The sequence below is a fragment of the Canis aureus genome, chromosome 14, assembly GCF_053574225.1.
Source record: "Canis aureus isolate CA01 chromosome 14, VMU_Caureus_v.1.0, whole genome shotgun sequence".
NCBI classification, from domain to species: domain Eukaryota; kingdom Metazoa; phylum Chordata; class Mammalia; order Carnivora; family Canidae; genus Canis; species Canis aureus.
Window position 1 is genome coordinate 36,816,561 of NC_135624.1, and position 5,167 is coordinate 36,821,727.

The window sequence follows — 5,167 nt, forward strand, 5'->3', positions numbered from 1 at the left end:
GTAGTTTTGGAACATCCTGATTAGATTTTCATCTTGTATTAGCAGCCGCAGGTCACGTTACTGTTTGCTCCGCACGGTAGCATCACGCAGATTGACATGCAGGTAATTACGCTATTTATCTTCTTATGAAACTCTCTCAACAGGGAACCGATTATTAGGGGCTGGAGAAGGCCAGGGACAGAAGTCACACAGCAGGACAGGAGGACCTAAGTCCTTGACGGTGGGCGGGTGGGTGCGAAGCCAGGGAGGCGTGCCCTCCCCTCCCAGTGGGAAAGGCAGCTTGTTTTTCTGGAGCTTTCACCCCTTGGGTCCTGTGGTCGTTCACACAGCCTGGGTTCCAGGGCCCAGGCACCTGGGGCTCCTTCGCCCTCCCCTCCCTGCAGAGCCTCTAGCTGTCTTGCCATCCTCCCGCCGTCCTCCCGCCGTCCTCCCGCCGTCCTCCAGCCATCCTCCATCCTCCCGCCGTCCTCCCACCTGCAGGTTGCTTGCAGACTGGCCTGTGCGGGGTCTTGTCCATTCCTCTCCGGTAGGTCCTCCAACGATCTCCCTCTGTCGCTCCCTCTCCTTCTCTCAGGAGTTCACTCACTCTCCATGCAGCAAGCGATGGCTTTTCTGAAGCACAGGCCAAATCACATCCCTAGCTTGCTTCAAAGCTTTTACTGGCTTCTTATTACCCACAGAATAAGACCTTCAGGTTAGTCTCATACCCAAATCAGCCTCCATTTGCCTTTGAAAAGCCTCTTGCTGCCTCACTTTGCAAGAGACCCAGTCCCTGCACCATCCACACACAGGGCTTCTCGGTTTTTCCACCGCGCTTGCTAGCGTACCAAGGCCCATGTGAGTGATACGTGCCACAAAGACAGGATGCCATAGGGAGGGACAGGGGCCGCGCCCTGGGGAAGAGGCCAAGAGTGGGGCCGGAGACATTGAAGGAAGTGAGCTTGAGCTCCAGGTCCTGGATTTCAGCACGTACATTTGCATACTGTATCTGTAGGGATGTATTCAACTAGATGTGGGTGTAGGTGGGACCCGGATGGGGACACGGGTATGGACATAGAGATGCAGATCTGGATGGATGCGGATCCGGGTAGATGTGGACGTGGACACGGATCCAGATCTACACACATAGTTATGTCCATCCCCACATCCCTCCCTAATCTTCTTCCAGAAAAATCCCTTACAAAGTTCAGTTGTCCTCATTGAACTCTCTCTCCAGACTCTCACTTGTGATGTGCTCCAACCAGCCCACAGGACATTCACACCCCCTCACGACCTGGAAACGGGCCCTAGCACCCCAGGCTTGCCCAGCACCCCAGGCTCAGCCTCTGCCCCCAACCCTTCAGCAGCAGCACATGGCCACCCCACTTCTACATGAGGACCTCGACACCCCCCAGGCTGCCTTCTGCCTGCTTTGCTGACTCCTTCCCAAGCTTCCCCTGGATGCCTCCCACTCCAGGGACTCAGGAGCTGCCCGGTGCAGGGCAGGGCGCTCCCCTCCCAGAAGGAACAGGAGTGGATCAGGGGCAGCCCCCAGGGCCATGGCTGTTAGATGCCATCTCTGCTGAAAGCTCCCAAATGCTCACCCTTACCTGGGGCTCCTCTCTGCACTCCAGGGACACATGTCCAGCCCCCCAGGGTGTCTCTTTTAGGAGTTGTCAGGCATCCCAGGTAACCTTCCCAAAGCAGAACTATTGATTATGCTACTCAATCACTTGCCAAATGTTAGAATCCTCCCCACCCCCCTGCACATCTCATAGCGGTACCGTCCTTTGGCAGGACCTGCAAAACACCCCAAATGGCCCCTTCCACCCCCAGCCCCAGCTGCCAGCCTGTCCCAGCCTGTCCTCCTAACCTGCACTATTACAACACCTCCTGCCTGGTCTCCTAGCTCCCACCCTGCTCCCCGCTCCCCTAAATCTGCCCAAGAGTCATTCTTGAAGAACTTTCACTAGGTCTTTGTCACTCTTAGAATCAAATCCAAGCCCCCTACTCAATCTCCGAAGGCCTGGTGCTCTGATGGGCTTTCATTCTCTCTGATCTCAGCTCTCTTCGTTTTCCCCCGAAGACCCTCCATTCAGAGTCCCTCACTCATGACACACTGCTTCCTGCCACAGGACATTTGCGCTGCAGGTGGAGATTCCCTCTCTTCCCTGACAGAACTTTGCTCAGGTGTCTCCTTCCCAATGTCTGAGTTTCAGCTCAAATGCGATCTCAGGAGATGTTTCCCCTAATCTCCCCAAGTCAGATACTCTAGTATATCACCCCATTCTGTCCTATTTATAGTCCTTTTCAGTATCTTCGTATGTCGTGTATGTGTGTCTGCATCTTTAAGAGTTACAGTGTCTCTGTCTCCACTAGAATAAAACTTGCTTAAAACAGGAATAATTACCTTGAATCTTTTATGCCTTCAATGGTGTCCTGTTAACAATTGCTCTCTGGTAAGTTTTACAGAGCACACCACGTGTAGATGAAGCGGCGACCCAAGGATGTCATACCTGGGTATGACCTTCAGGCAGGGGGGTAGAATCCAGGGAAGGGATCCTGAGGGGAGGGCATGGCTCTGGGGACACAGGGTGGAAGCAGATCTTCTCCGACCTTCCCAGAATGGCTCTGCACTCACATCTGGGTGGCCAGGTGGCCTGGTGTGCAGAGTAAATCCACTCTTGGACTCTGCTCAGGGATGGCGCTGTGTGTTGAGTCTTGCATAAGCATTCTACTGGCCTTGACAGTGGATGAGCACAGATGCGAAGCAGAGGAAAGGGGCACGTCCGATGGGTGCTGGAGCCCCAGTGGGGCCAGGAGGGGGTCCACCTAGGAGGCGAGGGAGCGGACAGCGGGCTTAGACGCTAAAGCCATTCAGGTGAGGGCCATGTCCATGGGGCAGTGGGGGAGTGGAGTGTTGGCATCTGGGCATGGGCCGATTGACAGCAACAGGACATCTGGGACCATCACAGGGACACGTATGTTAGGGATAATCAGGCCCGGTCCTCAGTGTTGGAGAAGAGAGGGAAAACCAGAAAGAACCTGGTGGTGTTGGGGACGCCTGGGTGGCTCAGCAGTTGGGCTCCTACCTTCCCTCAGGGCGTGATCCTGAGATCTGAGATCGAGTCCTGCATTGGGCTCCCTGCATGGAGTCTGCTTCTCCCTCTGTCTGTGTCTCTGCCTCTCTCTCTCTCTGTGTCTCTCATGAATAAATAAAATCTTTAAAAAAAAAAAAAAAAAAAGAACCTGGTAGTGTGGATTAAAGCCAGAGATGGTGAAGTCATTTTTCAATGAGAGTGTAGACATTTTATGAGAAGCCAGGGAATGATGCCTTCGTTCTTGTCATGATAGGCAGCAGTACCGTGTGACTCCCGGGGACCCCCCAGTGAAGGGGACGTCAGAGTGGCCACCCTGGTGTATTTAACCGGAGCCCCAGCTTGACCCCAGGCTTCCTTGTCCTAGAGTCGATGGGGGGCCACGCTCTCGGAAGGTGGAGACCGCTCCCCCTCCACCCCCGATGCTCTCCTTCCTGCCCCAACACCCACCACCGTCCCACACACCCTGTGCTCCCGGTGGCTTCAGTCAGCCCCACGCACACCCACCCTGTCTCACACTGGCTCCTCGAGTGCCCTCCTCTTTGCCAGGTTCCTGGGTGGGTTATCCACAGGCCATCACTCCGCTCGGCCTCGCTGCTGGGTGGAGGGAGGGGATGTCCTTGGGATCCTGGTGGAGGAACAGAAGCATCCACTGTGGCCCCAGGACAGGGACCCAGAGGGCACCAAACGCACATCCTCTGAGCTGACCCCGGGGCAGGTCGCCGGCGCCCTGTGATGATTGGACAGAAGGAAAAGGAGGATGGCCGGCTCCTTCTGGCTTCTTGTCATGTGTTGACAGCTACCTGGGCTCAGGAAGGGCAAGGGGATGCAGGGAAGCTCTCCCAGCATGCAGTTAATGATGCTAATGATGATGGTGGTCATCTCTGCTGGTGTTTGTTTTCTTTTTAAGATTTTATTTATTTATTCATGAGAGACACACACACACACACACACACACACACACACACAGAGGCAGAGACACAGGCAGAGGGAGAAGCAGGCTCCATGCAGGAAGTCCCATGTGTGACTTGATCCCAGGTCTCCAGGATCAGGCCCTGGGCTGAAGGCGGCGCTAAACTGCTGAGCCCCCCAGGGATCCCCATGCTGGTGTTTTCATTATAGACTTATTCAAGGCCAGATATCACTAGAAGCACTTTTCACAGAATAATGTATTTCAACTCCCCGAGTGTTATAAAGAAGGCCCTTTTTGTTCCCGTTAGAGAGAGGAGGACACCGAAGCAGAGAGGTACTTATGAGACTTGCCAGAGAAACATGGTGGGAGGCAGAGAAGGGGCTGGGACTCACCTGAAAGCTGGGCGTCCAAGTCTCCCTGCAGGTGCACCAGCCTCTGCTGGGCTGAGCCGTGGACATCCAGTAAAGGCTCCAGGCAACGACGAGGACACGTTGGGGGAACCTCCAGAGGGGGCCAAAGACGGCGTGGGTGACTGTAAAGGGCATCCTGGCCCAGGAGACATGTGGGGACCCCAAGGTCCTAGGGATGGCTGAGTGGGGAAAGACCTGAAGGCCGTCATGCTGGGACTTGGCACTGGAGAGGCAGCTGACATGCCACACAGAGGAGACCGGTCGGCCGCACATGCCGAAGTGTCTGAAGGAGAGGGTGGGAGTGCCAGTCACCACCCTGCAGCGGCCAAATGTGGGAGGGGGGCATGCTCTGAAAACTGGGGACACGCAGCCTGGGACTTGCTGCCTTCCCATCCCCACCAGGCCTCAGAGAGCGTGGAGGCTGGGACCCACCAGAGGCGGGGAGGGAGCCCATCTCCATCCGCGGCCCCAGAGTGTGCACGTAATGGAACGTCCTCAACCCCATTAGAATTCCAGACACAGAGAATGTGGCTGTTAATGACCAAGCTTTATGAGCCTCCCTAAGTAGGGGCTCTAACAAATGGATTCTAAACAGAGAAAAGCCCTTGACAAGCATGTATTCAGTCAAACAAAGCAAAGAGGCCTGCTTTTTTACTGGAGGGCAGAGAAACGCTTAAGTCTGCGATGGACGGGTTTAGTCTGAGAGCGAGCCCGTTGTGCAGCCCCCACCAGTGAGGGACGGGCTCCCTGACTCCCCCATGCGCAGC